Source organism: Chelmon rostratus, chromosome 9, assembly GCF_017976325.1.
Source record: "Chelmon rostratus isolate fCheRos1 chromosome 9, fCheRos1.pri, whole genome shotgun sequence".
Classification (NCBI taxonomy): Eukaryota; Metazoa; Chordata; class Actinopteri; order Chaetodontiformes; family Chaetodontidae; genus Chelmon; species Chelmon rostratus.
This window is the reverse complement of record NC_055666.1, coordinates 528,887-551,353: the sequence shown is the minus strand read 5'-3', so window position 1 is coordinate 551,353 and position 22,467 is coordinate 528,887.

Sequence of the window (22,467 nt, the reverse complement as noted above, 5' to 3'; positions counted from 1 at the left end):
ACAAAACCACACCTTGATCCAGGGTACATCACGTACATTAATATATCTCATATGCATATACTATGTCATATGTACTCCATACAGCTATAAATCCATTAGAGTTGTCAATACTGTGATTTCTGTCCATTCCAGAACCTCTCGCTCTCTCTCTGTCCACCCACAGATGGCGGCAGATGTCCGCCCACCCAGAGCCTGGGTGCTTGAGGTTTCTGCCCACTAAAAGGAAGTTTTTCCTCACCACTGTCACCAAGTGCTTGCTCATGAGGGAATTGTTGGGTGTCTGTAGCTGAAGAGTTTAGTCTGTACCTGCTCTGTATGAAAAGTGTCCACTACTTCGGTTGTGATTTGGCACTATATTAATAAAGTTGAAATTTAAATAGTCATCCACTCAATATATATTGGCTCAATATAATTCTTTGAACCATTTGTATTGTTAACAACATATATGTTAGTATATAACATATACTAATATATGCATGTAATTATGTGTGTGTTTGTGTATATGGCCTCTTTCTCTGCCGGCGTTGCCTTCGTCCAGTTTTTTCATTGCTGCCGGTGCCTTCGCACAAGATGGTCAATCTCCTTTTCCCTCCTTCAGTTCTCTAGGTTTTGACCAGGTCGGTGTCCACTGTTAGCCATGCTTCTGTCTCATTTGCCTTTGGCCATTTGAGCTTCAGATATCAGTTGGGATGAAATTACTTTCTCCCGAACCATAGATAAAAGACAGTTTAGAGATTGGTCTGTAGCTACTTAAAGACAGGGTGTCGAGATTAGTTTTTTTTAGCAGTGGGTGAACAATGGTATGCTTAAAACTGTCTGAAAAAGAACCAGAGAACAGACAGTTGTAAAAAAGCGAGGCGTCTTCCCTTGTGTGTTTATAGACAGAAAAGTAGTGGAAAAGAAGGAAGTCTTTTGGTTTTGTGCCCACCTAAGAGTTAGGTAAGAGAGGAAAGGCAACTCTATAGTAAGTCTGGCTCCAGTGCTGGTTACACTTAGAAGGGACCGTTTAAGATCTGACCTGCTGCAACATCAAGGCCTGTGATTCCATGTGTGGAAGGATGACCAGAGAGTCTGGCCGACTGATTTAAAAGCAAGTCTTGAAAGAAAGCATTGCTTTACATACGAGCAGGTCTCTCTCAGTGACACCTCCACTTTATCAACAACCAATTTCAACAAGAAGTCAACATCCACTGGTTTATCGCTGTCATATAACTTTCTAGTAGTCCAAGTCCATATTCAGGAACTGTTGAACCTACATAAATTCAGTTTTTGATTCAAGATTCTTTATTGTCACTGAGCATGACATGTCAATGAAGTTTGCATTGCAACCCTGATGTTAGAAACAAGATAATAAGATAGATAAGAAAGATTAGAAAGAATAAAATTATGTCAGGCCGGGACTGGAATGAGGACTCAGGTGCAGAGTTAAGCAGAGGTCCGTTTCACAAAGCAGGTTTACTGAAAACTCCGAGTATGTTAACCCTGAAATGAGGGAAACTCTGAGTTTTCCGTTTCACATAGGAAGGTAAGTCAAACCAGAGAAAGAGGGGTAACTCAAGCCTGTTTCACAGACAGGGGTAAGTTAAACTCCGCCGTCTCCCTCTGCTTCGCAGCTGCAGCGGTGTTGGACTTCCGTCTAAAAACGTGTTCATATTCGCTGTATGAGCGCATTAAAATGTCTAATTCCAGTGGCGTGAAGTACGCAGCCTTCCGCTTCCCCGTTGCCATGGTGAATCCTTAAATCGGGGTTCCATTGATGCTGTCTTTTTAAAGTTGCGGTGCACGCGCTTAACTCGAGGTGAACCTACTCTGAGTTAAACTAACTCAAATCTGCTGTTGTGGAATCGAAAACTCAGAGTTTCCTATCTCAGAGTAGATCAACTCTGAGTTCAGGGTTACACTCAGAGTTTGTTGAACCTGCTTTGTGAAACGGACCCCAGCAACCGACTTTTATTTTACACAAAAACAACCAATGATCTCTTCGATTAACTTGAAAGCAATGGCTATGAAATTTACTCTTGATCAAAAAACGTTCTGGACCTGATAGCGGTCAGAACACAATGGGAACAAAATAAATTTAGAAAAACACAAAACGCTCTGATAAGAGGAATCGAGGCTATAAAACTTAGATAACAGAAATTGCTCCAGAAGGAGGAAAAAATAACAAAGCTATCAAAATTACCCAACGTAAGAAATTCACTTATACAAAAACCAAAGTAAACTCTGCTCTTTAATGACGGAAGACTATCAACAGTTATCTCTGAAAATAGAACAAAAAGCGCTCACAAGGAGGACTAAGAAATGTCTAGAAAGAAAACAATGACTACTTAGCGTGAACAAAAAACACTCGTAAAGAGGACTATGGATCTACAAAGAAATAACAAAGGATCACAAAACTCAGAACTAAACTATGAAATTTTAACAAACACAAAACGCTCACGAAGAGGATCAAAGGCTTACAAGACGACTTGGACTGTGGCTGTGGAACTTTGGCTGGCACGGGTGAAATGACCTCAAGACAAATAACACACTGGCACGAGACAAGGGCGACGCAGACAATTTAAACACATGGAGGGTAATAGGCAACAGGTGGAGACAATAGGTAATCAGGCTGACGCACCGGTGACACATGAGGGAGGGTAAGTGCTCTGAAACGAGACGAGAGTTAGGTTCACAAAATAAAACAGGAAATGACAAGACAAAAAGCCAAGATGACACAAACCTCACCGCGGTGTGACAAATTAAGATAACTACAATAAAATATGTGTGTATTATGTGTATGTGTGTATTAGAGAAATTATAGCTAAATATGAGGATGAAAATATTACTAGTTGAACTTAAGAATTCACCTTTTAGCAAATCTTTCAGCAATATGACTAACTAATTAACTATAATACAATTTTTGTTTATCATTCTGAAAATTGGAAACAACAAATAAGGAATGCAGACAAAATTAGCTTCTACACAGTGGTGGAAAGTAAAGTTTGAACTCAAGTATTTCTATTTTCTGCTATTTTCCATTTTAAACAGTGCTTTGAAGTACTGCTTACACTACTGTAAGTGTATTGTACTATACAATTATTGATTCATAGTAGTTTGCATTTTCCTTCCCATTTCATTTAATATGTATTGTTGAAAAGTGGATTAGCAGTAGGTGGTGCCACTGTACTGGCTAATGTCTACCTCTTAAACAGTTGCTGGAGGCAGGGGGTGGAGAGAGCTGTGCAGTGCTGTACAGCTTATCTGCTCTATGCACTGGGGGGACAGTAGTTCAGTCCATAAGGACTTGGCTTGTGACTGCAGAGTGCTGGCTAAAGTCAACAGTGGACAGGAGAACACAGCGTGGAGAGGTGTCAGTTTACCTACTGGGCACTGCCCTTGATCAAGCCTCCGACAAGCGAACAGCATGGAGTGCCTGAATATGTGGCAGCCCCGTCAATCTGACTTCTAGCCACAATGACTAGTGCATATGTGTATTTTGGGCCTGTGTGTGTGCAATGAAACAATGGTGAAAAAACTGATTTTCCCCAAGAGAGATTAATCATGTACTTCTTATATTTTGGAAAACAAGCAGACAATAACAGTATATGGCTGATATACAATGTGTTGTCAAATTAATCAGTGATTGTAAATCTGTGGTCTGTGTGGTGAGGACCAGTGACATCTTACACAGAAAAGGACTCATTGAACAAAATTGCAGTTAATGTTAATTTAAGTGACTTACCCTTATTTGGTAAAATATATTTTGCGAAAAACTAAACAGAAAATTAGTAAATTAACAAAAGACACAACAACAGAAAAAACACCTGAAGGAATTAGTCTGTTTTTACAATTTATTGAAGCAACTTTATTTCTAATACTTGTTGTTAAACTGTTTTGGTGATCAACAGCAGGGACCGGCTTCTGAGGCTCCATGCCATGGCTATGACCATGCCCCCAGTTATTTCCCTTTTTCTCTCCTATGTCTCTGTTTTCCCCTGTCTCTGACGCTCAGCCCTTGATATTACATAACAGCATACATTGCACAGAGACCACTTGGAGAACAGAGGGGAAAAGCGGGCAGGGGAGGAACAGGGGATTTAAATGGAATGCACCTGCCCTTGGGCACTTTCATCCCAAGTTAGCATGGAGTGACTGCCAGTTGTTGGCTTTTTAATTTTTTTTTATTTAATTTTTAATTTTATTCACTTTATTGATCCCCAACTGGGAAATTATTCTCTGCATTTCACCCATCACTGTACTTGAAAGTTGCACATGCAACATGCAGTGAACACACACACAGGAACAGTGGGCTGCCGCATCAGGCGTTAAGTGCCTTGCTCAAGGGCACAACAGCCGGCTAATGGAGGGGGAGGGGATTCTCCACCACACCCAAGTATTGAGCACTATTCTGCTTTTACAGTTCTTGCAGTACTCTGCAATTATTTTCAGAAGACTCCTTTGCGATGTCGTCACTTGGTAGTTAGCTGCACCAATTACATAGAAATTTCTGTTTGTGATCTGTATCATGCTTATCATTATTGCAGGTATATAATATAATGCAAAACAGCAATTTCTCCAGGTTACCGATAATGCTGTGATAGAGAAATCACACAAGATGAATGGACAATAAGCTTAGTAAATATGAACTCTAATTTGTTATATGACATTCTGCAGTAAAATATCAAGGTAACAATTAGATTTACTTAAGAAATTATCTGTAACTAGGCAAGTGAACCTATACACATACAAGCCTACCAATACAGACCTATAAGAAATGTCAGAAAAACTGAAACAGAAAAGCATGTGCCTGTGAATATTCTCATTCATCCAGGTCATTGTAAGCTTTAGGGCATTCAATCGTTCGCAACTGGACCTCGTCAGTTTGTCTTAGAAGACGTTTCGCCTCTCATCCGAGCAGGCTTCATCAGTTCGTACGCAACCAGACTAGATAAAAGAGAAAAAGCGTGTGAGAAAGTGTTTTTTTTTTTTTTTTTTAACTGATGTAGGCTATGGGTATATAGTGATTCCTTGAGGTTTACGTACATTACTGCCATCTAACCCTGGAGGTTTTTTTTTTTTTTTTGGACATAACTGCACTGCATTGTGGGTAATATACACTTCTGGAGTGACCATCTTTGTTGACTTGCTCCCAAACAAATTCATTTCAGTTTTTCAGTCAAACAGAATGACACTTATGACAGCAGTGGGGATGATATGTTGAATGACTAATGCAATGCAGCTTGTGTGTGTGCATGTAATGTGGGTGTGGTTTCCTGGCACTCTCTTCATCTCATTCCCCAAACCTGTCCAGCCTGCACAACCTGCTTCAATCAACAGTATATCTTCTCCGGCTCACCATGCACTCATCGCTGAATAGTAACAATAACCTTCATTTGTATGAACTGTATATTTATGTAGCACTTTTCTAATCTGCTGACCACTCAAAGTGCTTTTACAGCACAATCATTCACCCATGGTCACTCATTCCAAGCATTAACACACTCACACAGCGCACAGCATGCACAGCATCGGGAGCAACTTGGGGTTCAGCGTCTTGCACAAGTATATATGTCAGCACATGTAGAGGCAAGGGATCGAACCACCAACCTTCTCATAAGCGGATGACCACTCTACCTCCTTAGCCACAGTCGCCTTGTATAGCACCTTTCATTAACGAAAGGCAGCTCACAGTACTGTACAACAAAGAAATCACGTGCACATAAAAACAGGTATAGAAAATTAAGTAAAATAAGATAAGAATAAAACCCACTTGTTAAAAATAGTACAAAAGACAATGCATAACATAAGATGAAAAATAAAATCATTGAGTTTATAGTAATACAAATAAAACAAGGTTTAAAATAGAGTACATAGAATGCATTAAATCATGTGAAATACAATTCAATTCAATTCAATTTTATTTATATAGCGCCAAATCACAACCGTAGTTGTCTCAGGACACTTGACATTTATAGCAGGTACAGACCAAAGTCACTTGGCAACAGTGGTGAGGAAAAACTTCCTTTTAGGAGGCAGAGACCTCGAGCAGAACCAGGCTCTGGGTGGGCGGCCATCTGCTTCGACCACTTGGGTGGGTGAGAGAGAGAGAGAGTCAGAGACAGAGATATATAGAGAGGTTCGGGGTTGGACAGAAATCACAGTTTTGACAGCTGTAATAGATTTATAGGTATACGAAGTACATATGGCATGGTATATACATATATGATATATTTATGTTTGTGATGTATCAACATATTAATAGCAGATAGTATATGAACATAGCACGGCACTAATGATCTAATAAGCAGCAAAGTAGCATAGCTAGTGATGGATATTTGGGTCATATTCCTATACTTTGATACGTTTGATTACACACATATAATCTGCTAATAGTTAGATTGCATGCACATGCTTATATTAATGATAAATGATGATCAATGATGATCCTGATATGTTGAGCATATTCATATTTTCTGCTGATGGATTGTGTGACTGAATAATCAACAGAAATTCTACTTCTCCTGGTTAAGTTTTTCCTTTATTATTCATAGAAGTGATTTAGACGAGGAGTGGTTCTTTGTGTGGAAAATATATCTAAGGCCAGTGTGACCTAGAACAGGAGGTTTTGAGATAGAGGCCTGACATGGGAGACATCTTGGGGCCCTCGACTTAAGATAGAACAGGTTGGCGTCAGGGATAAGGGTGTCTCTCTAGATTTGTCCTTGCAAACAGGTTGCTGCGGTGACGTTGGATTCTCGAAGATGAGCAAGCAGAGGAGAGAGAGTGCCGACGGCAACGAGGAGGAGCCGACGACTGTTTCAGCATTTCCTCATGTTCTGTCTATAAAAATACTGGGTCAGGGAGAGATAGTGTGTCAGACTTCATGAACTGACCCAACTCGGTTGTGGATCAGGGAAAGGAAAGTCGAGACCCAGAGCTCTGTTACCTTGCACATTCTACTGATGTTAAAATAAAACTGATTTTTTTGGACTCAATATCTTCTCCTATTGCTTCATTCAAAGAACCCAGAGGACCAGAGAGATTTTTTGAGACACGTCCTCGACACTAATAACAATAAAGGTTGCAGTGGATGTCCGGCAGGTGAACTCAGCAGTCCAGACTCAGCTGCTCTCCATTCGGACCTGTGAGACGAGAAAGCACAAAGACTCCGGGGAAGAAGCAAAGTCAGTAACATGCCTTGATAGGACAGGAACGCACAGTCACTGGAAGTCCCTCGGCAGCCTAATCCTATGGCAGCATAGCTAGGGGCTGGTCCAAGGCAAGCCTGAGCCCGCCCTAAATGTAAGCTTTATCAAAGAGGAAAGTTTTAAGCCTGCTCTTAAATGTAGAGAAGGTGTCTGTCTCCTGGACAATGGCTGGAAGACGGTTCCACAGGAGAGGAGCTTGATAACTAAAGGCTCTGGCTCCCATTCTGGTTTTAGAGACTCTACGAACCACCAGTAAGCCTCCATTCTGGGATCGCAATGTTCTACTGGGGTAACAGGGTACTATTAGTTCTTTAAGATACGATGGTGCCTGACCATTTAATGCTTTGTAGGTAAGGAGAAGGATTTTAAATTCTATGATATATGGTCTCTTTTCCTGTTTTTTGTCAGAACACGTCCCACAGCATTCTGGATTACACAGCAAAATCGTGAGTGTTAATTCAACTCGTATAGTGTTAAAATCAACACTTTCCCTGAGTTTATATAATTCTCACGGATTCTGAGTTAAAGTTACACTTTGGATAGTGTTAATATTTTAACTCTTTAATAGTGTTAAATATCTGACACTCTCAGTGTTGTTTTATGAAACTTCAAAGTGTATTTTTAACAAGAAATTGTGTTACACCTTCTCTCTGAGTGTTAATTTTTAACATTCATTGTGTTTTATGACACATGAAAGTGTATTTTTTACACTAAATTGTGTTACTCCTTTTCACTATACGTGTTAAAAATACACTTTCATGTGTCATAAAACAACACAATGAATGTTAAATATTAACACTAAATTGTGTTATTTCCTTTCACTAGGAGTGTTAATTTTAAATATTCATTGTGCTGTTTTATGACACATAAAAGTGTATTTTTTAAATGTTTATCACATAATAAAAGTACATGTTTTCACCAAAACTGAAAATGCTTCTACACAGCAAATTCAGAAGTGTTAATTCAACTCCTAGGGAGTTAAGTTCAACACTTTAAAAGTGTCTATATTGGTCCACACTAAATCAGGATAAAATAACACTTTTGAAAGTGTTAAACAGTTAACACTGTGACAAAGTTGGTACAACAGTCACAATAGTTGAAATTTAACACTCACCAGTGTTGAATTTAACTAACACTAGTGTGTAGTGTCAAAAATTAACACTTTCATTGTGTTGTTTTAACACTGAATAAGTTTCATATTATATTAACACTATGGAGAGTGTTAAATATTATAATACTACTACTACTGATGATAATAACAATAATAATAATAATAATAATAATAAAATACAAAGAAAACCACACAAGTTGCAGTTTGAATCAACCTGTATTTCATACGAGCATGTGACGTTTAATCTGAGGGAGCCCCAGGAGTGGAAACAGAGAAGGTTTGAACATAGTTTATTTTAACAAACGGGGAAAGCAAAGGGTCAGGCAATGAGACAAGTGATCCAAACAAACTCAAAAAGGGCTTCAGAGATTGCTGGGCTGTGTGGGCGCGGGAGGCACTGGAAGAAAAAACAAAAGAGAGACAGGGTCATTCCACATGGGAAGTTCACAAGCGAAATCTCAATGAGTTTTACCACTAGAGAGACGTGAAGCCACTGGTACCACAGAACGAAGTAGTATACTCTGGCGTCGAGGAGCGTCACCGCAGAGTATAAATAGGAGTCTTGATTCGGAAGTGAATCCAGGTGTGACCAATCACTCCTCGACGCAGCGGGGGGAAGGGAAGCTCAGAAAATAAAAGTAAAGTTAGCGCACACACACAGCAACACAGAAAGTGGAACGTAAAAATAAAAGCACCGGAAACACCAACCACCACAGAGCACACCACATTAAACACAGCACTGGCTTTGCAATAACCACAACACAGGTCACACAATATGACAATGTGGCACAATGTATGTTTTCTCACAAATCTCATGAGGAAACTGTTTGTCATAGGCTCTTTTATAAATTAACTCCTTAACTGGAAAAATGAATCTGCTCTCTCATTGATACAGTACGAATTGAAATGATCATCAAAATGAAGTGTCCACTCTGCAAGTCAAAATAAAAGCTTGCTCATCATGCACAATGATGTTTGTGACCTTTCCATATTTGTTCCAGTACAAACAAACATACCAATCTGATATTCTGTTCCATAGTTCTTCACCCAATTAGTGGTTGACACTTCACAGTACATTAAAAACAGAACCTAAAACATCACCTCCTTCCAAGCTATCAATAGTTTCTTTCTTCACTGGACCAAACTCAAATCTCTGAAAATCAAAATTCTCCCAGTGGTAAGCTAGCTGTCTCTGGTGTTGTTTCACCAAGCAAACAAGATGCTTCTTGAAACCTGAATAGGCGCAAAATGATAAACAACATCCTGGCTGTCCGCATTTTAAACGTAATGTCTTTCCAGGATATAGACCATGGTTGAGTCTTAAAAGCTGGCAAAGCATTGCAGAACTTTTGTGGTGTGCCTTACAGACATAACAAAGAACAAAGTCCAGGGATATTTATTACCTCAAGCGTTGTGCAAAAATCTTGCTCTGAGCTCCTTGACTCTGGGACTTTCCTTGGCACTTCCGACGTCAATGTTAAAAACTGTGGTTTGGATGAATGTATAGAAGTTGAAGAGGGATTTGTGGTAGTTGACACTGAAGATGAAGTGTGCTTTGAAGAGCTTCATCGAAAGCTTCCAAGGATGTCTGTGCCTTGCATGGGATGGCCTTTTGGTCAACAATGACGTAGTATCTTTGGATGCTGTTCTTCTTTTGACCCACACACAGGAGGAAGGGCTGTCCCGGCACCACACCAGCAAGGAACATTTCCACACTGGCTCCCATCTTTAACAAAATGTAAATAAGAATCATGAGAAAATCATAAAATATAGCACTGCTACATTTAAGAGAACATAAGTACATTACTATTTGCATACCTGCAAATATCAAACGACATGGTCTTCGGCTTGACATGCGCTGATTTTAGAACTCTTCTTGTGGCCTTTGGACGTGGGTGGCAGCAAGTGAACCAACAGCAGAATGCTTGACAAGTCACTGTCCCAGCCTAGGGAAAAAACAGGAGAAATTGTCTGACACATTCATGTCATAATTTTAAAGAGAAGGAAAGAAAGAGAAGAAACTAACCAGACCCACCTGAGTCTTGAAGAGGTCTTGAATGTGTTCATTGGGGGTCAGTTTTTTGCAGTCTGTCAGGATCCTAGGTTTGAAAAAAGTAGGCCATTTTGCCAAAAATCTGCCCGACACTTCCTCTCCAAACATCATGGGGAAATCTTGGTCAATCTACAGAAGAACACACATTGTTATACTAATGAAACTTAAAAGTTTATACATTGAGTGACAATTCACTTAATATAAAGAAGTTCTCTTTCTTACCAAGCCAGTGATGTTGAGGAATCGTGGGAAGACATCCAAAACTGTGAAAAAGCACTGCTGATCTTGAACCAGTGTATGGCGGTACTGAAAAGTAGCCCTCATCTTCCCTTTGATTGCCAATTCGTCGGTTGAATGTTTCAAAAATGATATTGCTTCATGACACTCCTCACCAAGCAGCTGCTTATCTGTGTAGAGAAACTCTCTCTTTCTCTTTGGACTATCCTGGTAAGGTGTGCTGGTGGAAGATCTCCGGGACTGAGCTGCAGTGTTGCGCTGAACAGCTTTTATCCTCCAGGCCAAGTACCCAGATCCACTCTGTGGGTCATAGAAGTGTTCCTGTAATATTAAAAACATTCAATTGTAGAGTAAGTTCAGACCATATTACTACACCATGAATTGATATACAAGCTTTTCATTTAGAAACTTACATATCCATTGTCCGAGTATGGATCTCTGAGGCTGGGAAATAGAGAGATGATTCCCAAAGAATATTTACTTCACACAGAGACAGGTGGGCTCCTCCTGAAAGATAAACATGACATTACTACAACAATATCTTTAGTGCTTACATATTTTTACTGTTGTTAGCTTCATTGAGTTTAAGTCTCTCTCAAACGATCACGTTTTAGCCATTTAGTATTTATCTCTTTCACGGGAGAAAATAAATAAGTTGATTTACTAATGTGCAATGTCCTAAAATAAGTGTGCTGTTAAAAAAAATCTGTATTGTGTAAAGTATAAATATGAACAATGACGTCTTACCCATGAATTTCAAGCATGTCGGCCACAAGAAGGTTTACCAATTGTCTCCTTGTGCTATCCATCAATGTTTTCACCTTGTCATATTCATCCAAAATAATCTGTCCACCAGGTTTACTCTTTAGAGCATCTCTCACCATCTAAGAGATTAAGAAACATAAAGCAAATCAGCAATTATATCCATCACCATCATCATCTTTACGTCCAACAACAAAACAGTTTAACACAGTTCAACTGCACAATATATTTGTGTGTGATATTTGATAACTTAGACCTCTTTTGCTGATTCTTTTCCCTCCATTTGTGTGAACAATCACTGTTGCATCTGATGAATCAGAGGATACTGCCAGGGAGTCTTCTGACACTGACACAGATGAGTTGTCTGACATGGGTGACTCCAACAAAGTATATGAAAGATCATGATGAAGCACAACTGTAAACAGTTAAAAAAAATGTATCCACAAAAGGAAAAAATAATTAGTTCTTCGCAATACTCTTTATTGACGATCCACTCCTGGCCTGACAAGCCTGAGTCTCACCTGTTGACTTCTCAGTTGCCACCCTAACAGTAAGGTTCCCTGCTTGTAAAAGCTCCTCAAACACATCTGCATCGACTTCTGTCCCTGATTCATCTGTCAAGTGCAGCTCAGTCTCAAGTGGAAGGTCTAGCTTTTGAATGACTGATAAAAAATACTAAATTTAGAGCAATGGAAAAATTACAATCAACAGAAATTTGCTAAACTTGTTTTTCTCAACATTTTAGATCAAGAGCACATGGGGCATTAGCTATCATAAACACAACTCCATAATATGAGACATTTACATATCACATATATTCAGTAGATATTAAAGCAATTACTCAATTTACACAACCATTCTGGGCTCTATTAAAAGTCATGCCAACATTTCTGAAGAAATGTGTTGAAGTCATCATAGCCATCTTCAGTCTCAGCCACTTTGACATACTTCTGCGTTTCTCTAAATCTCACCTTCACCAACATGATGTACTATAGAAAAAAAACTGATGAAAAGACATCCACACTACATCATCATTTACTGTATGTCCACCGTGGATGTGGAGAGACATGATGATTTTACCCTGCCTGATTCGACCATTGGGTATTTGTTTTGATTTCTTAAGCGTCATTCATGAGTCTCCACCTGGACAACGGGGGCAAGCAGAATAACACTGTTACAGCCTGCCTGCTGTCATGACGGCTAAGCTCGTTCTCCTGCTGACAACACAGACATATAGCTACATAAACACAAAGATACATGATCAACTCGTCCCTGTTAGTTAGGCAAAATAACGTCAACTGAAGGAATAAACACGACAGCGATGTTACTGTTCATATGCATAGATAGCTAAAACACTGTGTAACTTTAAAGTTAGAAAAACTCACCGGCATTTCAGATGTTTATTATTATGGCAGCAGCTGAGGGGGTGACGTCATTAGCTGCGGCTAACGTTAGATTGGGAAGCTAATGTTAAGAATAAAAAAAATAAAATAATTAAATAAACTACTCCTGCCCGGCTCACAGAGCAAGTCTGATATTTAGCAATAGCAGCAGTCTCTGGGTAGGCAGGAGCTAAATCAGCCCCGGCTCTCGAACGTTGCTCCATGGCTTGACAGTGTTGTGTGACAAGTGTTGATTTTAAAATCAACACTTAAAAGTGTTTGGATTTAACTCCCTGGATTAACACCCACTCTTTTGAGGAATTAACTCTCACATAGTTGAAATAAACTAAGCAAGTGTTGAATTAACACTGTATTTTTAACATAAAACACCAACACTGGAAATCTAACACTTTTGATTTTGCTGTGTAGTCACCTGCAAGGCTACAGAAAAAGTTACGAACACTAACTATCATGCTATAAATCTCTTTACGATATGTGCTTACATAAGTTTAAAATTGTTCAACCACAAGACTTAACAGTGATCAAGTATAATTAATCATATATAATCATATACAATATAGAGGCTCTCATCTCCACCATAAGCACTTTGTAAGTCAAAAGGCTTATATATTACAAGACTGTCTGCTTTCATTACATCTTTCTCATCACTTTCAAATACTCTGTAGGCATGAAAATGCTCACTGAAATGATCAACCACAAGCTTGTTCACATGGAAGTAGATAACACTGTTGACAACAAGTATCTTTTTTATTCTGCAAAACACAGGCATTTCATGTTCAATCCCACTGCAAATGATTAGTCCTGTCCTGTACTCTGTTCCACTGATAGTTACCCAGTTAGTAGAGTACATGTCTTGCGGTACAGACTCAACATGCAGGGCTTGGGCAAACATGCCACTATTCTCCTCATTGTCCACAAATGATTTCAAGGGCCCATACTCAATAGGGCTTGAAGATGTCTCCCAATGACATGCTATGGACATCTGATGTGTTTTTGCAAGAGATTTAGTGATGTTCTTAAGGTTTTTAAGAGTGTTTTTGAAAACCCTGTGCTTCGCCTCGAATCTCATGCTCCACATATGTATGTTAGGTCCAACTTTTCTTATACAAGCTGGATAGTGAATCATAAAATGATGTTTTGGGATCAGGTTTCTATCTGGATACAGCTGACAAGTCATGATGTTCCATTATTAAATGTTTTAAATATACAGTCATGCCTGGTGTAACAGAGTGAAAATATGATGTTAATTATCTGCAGTAAAAGCAGCAGCAACATCCAGTTTTGGTTTCCTTCTGGCACAATGTCGCTAAAAAGCAAAGGAATGTTTCTTACAAGACAGAGTCTGAATGGAATTGAGTCCTATATTATTGCCACTACTGTCCAAGTTAATCCTTGTAGGACGATTTTTGCGCTCCATGTACCCATAGTCAAAGGCATAAATTCTAGACAACAGATCAGGTCAAAACACTTTCTGACAGATACTCCAACAATAACTTGAGCTCATACTGAGCCACCCCTTCAAGGATGTCATGCATAATGTCTAAAGAAAAATTGTGACAAACATGAAAGAACTGTAGGCTGTTAAGAGTCGAGTTCTTTTTTAAACCAAACACGGATAACTTCTGTGGGTCTGACTGCAACTCATTGCAGTGCATTTCAAATACCTCTTTTCCACGCAAGATTATCTTGGGGTCATCCTCACTGTAAACATTCTGGGCATCATCTTTTTCAATCAAACACAAACAACAGAAATAACGTCCACTAAAAGACTCTGTAAAACCCAGAATTGCATGCATGCCCAAGTTGTCCCCAGTTATCTGACATATAGTGCCATGGACTTTTTCAATGGAGAAAGGCAAATCAAGGCCATGACTCTCGAATGTTTTGATGATCCTATTCTACAGTGGCTGTAGAATAGGATCAAAGCCATATTTTTTCACATCTTCAGTGTGAAACAGTGCGACCAAATGAATATTCATCACAGCAGAGTTAAATTTTGGTGGCAGATTTCTGAGGACAAAATAGAGAGCACCTATTTCGTGAACACCGCGTTTTGATCCCAGCGGGTTAGCAGTTTCAAAGTCATCATAGTACAACTGAATTTGTAAAGAAGTCTGTTGTTTAGAGAACAATGGATGTGTCTTAGAATAAGTTCCATCGCAAAAGTCTTCGCATCTGTCCGTTCTTGATATACAAGTGAACAGCTTGGGGAATATCAGAATTGCGACAAATGATTTTTATTGTTTCCAAAATTGGAATGTAAACAAAAGTTGTTCACTGGGACTTGGTCATAAGTACCTGTTTGTTTATTTCACCTCATATCAAATCGAGCTCCCAACATTTTTTGTACTGGCTCCACAACCCCCCATTTCTGGCTGAAATATTTCATTCTTTTAGTTTCAGTATTAAAGCTAACATATGGGTTCTCAAAATTCTCAAGACCTTCTTCCAATCTAGCTCTTACAGGATCATTTTTAGGTACAGCAGACAGTATTTCATGTTTAACTTGGGAGTGCAGTCCAGTAGCAAGTTCTTCTAAATCACTAACAATTGCTGAAACAGCACTATTGGCCATACCACTTCCTTGGAGTTTAGCAATAATTGAAGTGCAAATATTTTTTGCTTCTTTGACTTAATCCATTGTCCTCAAAACACCCAGCCTCTGGGCTCTGCATGACACTTGTTTCAACAACTTGGAGACTGTGAAAACTTTGCTGCATCACCACTTTGACAAGAATCCTTCTCATGAGCACTAATTAGATGTTTTTTGAAACCTGAATATGTTGAAAACTGACGCCTACAACGATATTGTGAACAAACCAACTTAAACCTGGTGCTAGGATAGAAACTGTGATCAATTCTTAGATGAGTTATCAAGAACTGGCAGAGAACATGCACAGCTTGACAAATTTTTCTTGACATTTTTTCAGTGTTTTAGTTGATGAGTTTTGCACGTAACTCACAAACTCTTGGAGACTCATCTGTTGTGGTAACATCGATGTTATAGATTGTTGTCTGCACGAAAGTGTAGAGCTGGACCAGGGACTCATCATAAGACAGGTTGAAAACGTAGTGGGATTTAAATAGTTCATCAAAAGTTCACCCAACGAGCTGGTAGCTTGGCAGGGGATGAGCTGTTTGTCCACGACGATGTAGAAAGTGTCAATCCTGTTCTGGGTTCGGCCAGCAGCTGTAACGGCCCTGGTGAGCTCAGACCCAGACGCAGAGAAAAACACAGGAGGCAGGTAGAAGTTGAAACAAAAATCACTGTCTTTACTAAGTTTAAAAAAAAAAAAAAGCCAAACACAAGGAGTCCAGTAAGGCAAACAAAACAGACAGGAAAAAGGCAAAACTCTTCAAAATCTATGGCAGGGAAATCCAACAAACACTGAGAGCCAAACGTAGCAAAGCACAAGGAAATATCACTGGGAACAAAGACAATCTGGCAGAGACATGTGGAACTGGTGGGGATATATACACAAAGGGAAGGGAGGGAGGCTAATCAGGGGCAGGTGAGTAAGTGGCCTCAGGTGGGGTTGATGAGAGGCGGGAAAACACAGGAAACTGGAACGACACAAGAGGTAGAGTTACAAAAATAAAACAGGAAACAACATGACAGGAATGTTACAGTACCCCCACTTTAATGGACGGCTCCAGACGTCCCAGGCTGGTCTGCATGACGCTTGTGAAAATCCCTTATGAGGGACTTATCCAGGATGTCCCTGGATGGGACCCAGGACCTCTCTTCAGGACCATATCCCTCCCAATCAGCCAGGTATTGGCAACCTCTACCCCTGCGGCGGACAGCCAGCAGGCGCTTCACAGTAAAAGCAGGCCCTCCATCGATGACCCGGGCGGGCGGAGGGGGTTTGGAGGCGGGGACTAAGGGGCTAATTTTCACAGGTTTGATTTTGGAGCCGTGAAAGGTGGGATGCACTTTCATGGTTCTGGGAAGACGTAATTGCACAGCCACAGGATTAATGATCTTGGAGATGGGGAAGGGGCCAACAAACCTGGGAGCCAACTTGCGACTTTCCACACGGAGAGGCAGGTCCTGAGTGGAGAGCCAAACCCTCTGTCCCACACGGTAACGAGGAGCCGGAGTACGTCGTTTGTCAGCCTCCTTCTTGTAGCGTCCTAAGGCCTGAAGAAGAGCTGCCCGAGCCCTATTCCAGGCAAGGTGACAACGACGGACCAGGGCCTGAGCAGACGGGATGGCAACCTCACCCTCTTGGTCTGGAAACAGTGGTGGCTGGTACCCATAAACACAGTGAAAGGGGGACAGACCAGTGGCAGAAACAGGAAGTGAGTTATGAGCATACTCAATCCATACCAACTGTTCACTCCACAGGGATGGATTCTGGGACACTAAGCATCTGAGAGCTGTTTCGAGTTCCTGATTGTAACGTTCTGTCTGGCCATTAGATTGTGGATGAAAACCAGAGGAGAGGCTGGCTGTGGCACCAATCAGTCGGCAGAACTCCTTCCAGAACCGGGAGGCAAACTGAGGCCCTCTATCTGACACAACATCTTGTGGCAAGCCATGCAGACGAAAAACATGAGACAACATGACCTGTGCCATCTCCTTAGCAGAGGGGAGTTTGGCCAAAGGAACAAAGTGTGCCATCTTGGAAAAGCGATCGATAATGGTGAGTATGACGGTGTTACCTTCGGAGGGTCCATACTAGGAATGGCTGTTCAGCCCCCTCCAGCCAGTGTCTCCACTCTTCCAAGGCCAACTTTACGGCCAACAACTCCCGGTTACCCACATCATAGTTTTTCTCTGCCTTGGACAGTTTTCTGGAAAAGAAAGCACATGGGTGAACCTTATTGTCTTTGAGAGAGCATTGAGAAAGCACCACCCTGACCCCCACATCTGAGGCATCAACCTCAACGATGAACTGAAGCTTGGGGTCCGGCATGGAGAGGATGGGTGAGGAGGTGAACTGGTGCTTCAGGGTATAGAAGGCCTCTTCTGCTTGAGTGTTCCAGTGAAACTTAGAACCAGGAGAAGTGAGGGCATGTAAAGGGGCTGCTATGGAGCTGTAGTTCCTAACAAAGCGTCGGTAGAAGTGAGCAAACCCCAAGAATCTCTGCACCTGCTTGCGGTCAGAGGGTGTTGCCCACTCAACCACTGCACTAACCTTGGCAGGATCCATTTGGATGCTTCCAGGTGACACAATGAACCCCAGGAAAGAGACTGACTGCTGGTGAAACTCACATTTCTCCACCTTGACGAAAAGCTGATTCTCCAACAGCCGCTGAAGAACCTGCCGGACATGCTGGACATGCTCATTCTCAATCTTAGAAAAAATCAAAATATCATCCAGGTAGACAAAGACAAAACGGTTAAGCATATCACGAAGAACATCATTGACCAGGGACTGAAAGACTGCTGGGGCATTAGTGAGTCCGAAAGGCATCACCAGATACTCATAATTTGGGGTGTTGAAGGCAGTCTTCCACTCATCCCCCTCCCTAATACGAACAAGGTGGTAAGCATTTCTGAGATGGAGCTTAGTAAAAAAGGTGGCTCCTTGCAGCAGTTCAAAGGCAGAAAACATAAGAGGGAGGGGGTACCTGTTCTTGATGGTGATGTCGTTGAGGCCCCTGTAGCCAATGCACGGTCACAGGGTCTTGTCCTTCTTATCCACAAAGAAAAATCCAGCACCAGCAGGAGAAGAAGAGGGGCGGATAATGCCAGCAGCTAAGGAGCTCTGGATGTATTGCTTCATGGCTTCCCTCTCAGGGAGTAGAGGCGGCCCTTGGGGGGGGGGGGGGGGGGGGGGGGGGGGGGGGGGGGGGGGGGGGGGGGGGGGGGTCGATAGCACAATTATAAGGTCTGTGAGGAGGCAGTGAAGTTGCACGAGCCTTGTTGAAAACCTCCTTCAAATCCATGTAAGCAGAGGGAACGCCAGACAGATCAGGGAACTCTGAGGAGGGGTCAACAGGCTTGGGGAGATCAGCAGATAGGAGACAGGATGAATAACATTGGTTGCTCCAGCCCAGGATGGTGCCAGTAGCCCAGTCTATATGCGAATTGTGCCTAGTTAGCCACGGAAAACCAAGAATGAGAGGAAGTTCAGGAGAGTCAATGATGTAAAAAGAAATAGTCTCTGAATGGTTACCTGACATGAGGAGGGCGAGAGCTGGAGTCTGGAGTGACACATGACAGAGGAGACAACCATCAAGGGCGTGGGCCACCAGGGGGGAGGGGAGAGGCTTGAGTTGCAGCTGGAGCTGGCGAGCGAGGCCTTGATCCATAAAGTTTTCATCAGCTCCGGAGTCCACGAAAGCAGCCAATTCCAGGGAAACCACAGGAGATGAAATATGGGCCTGAGTGAGTGCACGGGAGGGTTTTGTAGAAAAAGTTCTGCTCACCAGTAACCCTCAATTTACTGATGAGCACCGCCTTTTACTGGGCATGCTGCCAGGAAATGTCCTTTGAGACCACAGTAAATGCATCTTCCCTCTCTAAAGCGGCGCTGTCGCTCCTCTGGGGAAAGCTGAGTTCGGCCCACCTGCATAGGTTCCTCTTTTTCCCCAGGAGATGCTGTAACTTCCTCCCTGGAGCTCCCAGAAAAACTGGAATGAAGCTTGGTTGGAGACCAGGAAGTGGGCTGCCCCCAGTGGCCGGGGGTTCTCCTCTCAGCCTGAGTCTTTTCTCTCCTTCTTTCAAACAAGCAATTATCAATTTTGATGGCTAGGGCAACAAGAGCATCAAAGTCTGAGGGCAAATCAAGTGGAGCAAGGTGATCCTTAATATCATTAGACAGGCTATGCAGGAATGTGTCAGACAGAGACTGAGTGTTCCATTCGCTGTCAGCAGCCAGAGTCCGAAAGCGAATGGTGTGGTCTGCAACACGGCTGTTGCCCTGTTTAAGAGCCAACAAACCCCGGGCTGCCTCTCGACCAGGGGTGCAATGTCCAAAAACCCTTCTTAGGGCAGTAGAAAAAGTCTCCTCAGACTGGCATACAGGTGACTGTCTGTCCCATTCAGCAGTAGCCCACTCCCGTGCTCTTCCAATGAGGTTGGTGATCATGAAGGCAACACGGGAATGATCAGTGGGAAATGCTGATGGCTGGAGGCCAAATGTTAGAGAGCAGAGAGTCAGAAAGGAGCGGCAGGTCTCAGGGTCACCGTCATACCTTTCAATGGGTGGAGCACGTGGTTCATGGCGAAGGACCGGCTGGGGATCAGGCGTGGCTGTGGAGGCAGGGGGGGCAGGCGGAGTAGAGACAGCCTCTGCCGGAGCTTGCTTGCCAAGAAGCGTTAAACACTGCTGGAGCTGGGTTGTGAGTGTGAGAAGCTGCTCCTTCATGGCATTCTGGAAGGCATCTTGGCATAAATGAAGCTCTTGAACACCTCTGCCCAACTTGTTCATCACCTGTTCATGGTCCTTCAGTCGCTGCCCTTGCGACTGGAGAGCAGCACGGAGAGCATCATTCTCTGCTGGGTCTGACATGGCCAGATTGTACTGTAACGGCCCTGGTGAGCTCAGACCCAGACGCAGAGAAAAACACAGGAGGCAGGTAGAAGTTGAAACAAAAATCACTGTCTTTACTAAGTTTTCAAAAAAAAGCCAAACACAAGGAGTCCACTAAGGCAAACAAAACAGACAGGAAAAAGGCAAAACTTTTCAAAATCTATGGGAGGGAAATCCAACAAACACTGAGAGCCAAACGTAGCAAAGCACAAGGAAATATCACTGGGAACAAAGACAATCTGGCAGAGACATGTGGAACTGGTGGGGATATATACACAAAGGGAAGGGAGGGAGGCTAATCAGGGGCAGGTGAGTAAGTGGCCTCAGGTGGGGTTGATGAGAGGCGGGAAAACACAGGAAACTGGAACGACACAAGAGGTAGAGTTACAAAAATAAAACAGGAAACAACATGACAGGAATGTTACAGCAGCAAGGATATATGGTTGTTTACCCTCTCTTCCTCGCAGGTCTTCATGATGCTGCAGCATGACTAAAACAGAATAATGACAATAATAACATGAACACCTAAAACTAGCAAGTTTTCAACACTCACTGCATACTTCCACCACTGCCAGGGTTGGGTAGTAACAGATTACAAGTAATCAGGATTTAATAATCAGATTACAAAAAATAAGTAACTACACACGTTTTCAAATATAATCTGGTCTGATTAATTAGACTATAGTTAGACTGTAAAGGATTGCTGGATCACATTTTGATTAAGTCTTTAAAAAGTGGCAAATGTAAAATTCTGAAAAAATACAGTATGCTTTTATGCCAGCTTGTTTTTGCAAGAGTCATTTGATTTGACCAATTCTTCATGTTCCATTAATGGCAACTTACATTTATGGATAATGGAGTTTTATTTCTTTTTATTTGCAAATGTTTTGAGATGTTGAAAGAAAAGGGAAGGAGGGGTGGGGGGGTGGGTATTTTCAATATTTGATTTTGAAGTAATCCAAAATCTTTCAGATTAGAATTCTTTTTTGTAATCCAATGGATTGCATTATTAAATATCATGACATTACTAACATTCCAATAAACTATGCACAACACAGAAAAAAAATCTTGAAACAGTGATTCTACATAAATCCTTGTGCTTCCATTTGTTGTGAAGGTAGCTATATATTTTGTTACATGAGATGCCTACTCACCTTCATTGATGAAATCCAAAAAGGTGAAACCTGACTGTAATCTGACGTACTTTCTGGTAATCTGGTATTTCACCTTCAGCAACATGATGACATCTTGAAACTGCACCTCGTAGAAAAGAAATCTAGCTGTTTAGCTCAGGTGCAAGAAGTTAAGTGAAGTCTATGTAAAGCCAAGTGGTCAAAAAGAAAACACATAAAAATGTCCTCCAAACAAAGCTATTATAATATTAATTCTGAAAAAAACAGTTAAATTTCCCCAATGACCTGCACTGTGGCAAAATGAAATAATTCAGGACTAACTACTCAACCATCCAAGCCTAGAAGCCTACCAGAGGCTATAGGCAGAGTTCAGTGATCTGCTGATGACATTTCTAATGTCACAGAGTTTGCTGCTAATGCTGCTCTTTACAAATATTTGTGGTGGGCTCCAGACTTTATTCTGGCCCGCCACCGTTTCACACAGCCAAGGACAGGTGCTTGCGTACCATATAACCAACACGAGTTTGCTACCACACGCATGTACATACTATTGTAAATATTAGTTTATCCATTTTCTTATTAATTTGTGCAACCCCGTAACCCCTCAACTGCATAACTAACCCTAAATGATAACTTTCGAATTTTACAACCTGGACTTTATTTGTAGCATTAAATACGACCTTTTAGACACCCAGACAACTTTGGTGGCATTTGGAGTCGTTTTGAAGAAATTAGCCCCAGAGGAGCGGTGCGTATATCCATATAATGCGAGTAATCGGGGCACCCGTGCGTAGCCTCTATAAACGCATAATCTGCGGCGAAACTCGTTCATATTCCAATATTTTGTTATGATATGCTGGTGCTCTTCCCCTCTGAGCCCGTGGTGGCATGTTATCAACATCCAGTGTCTCTAGACAACTAGTTCTGACGTGGATGACGTCATTTTCAAGCACCGTGCACTGTGAGCAACCAGCCACGACACGGCTAACTCTGTGGCGGTCGGCTAGTTTAGCTGTAGTTTGCGACTGTTATTTTTCACAAAATGGATGAATATTTTTCCGACTCTGAGGTGGTGGACGATGACTTTGTTT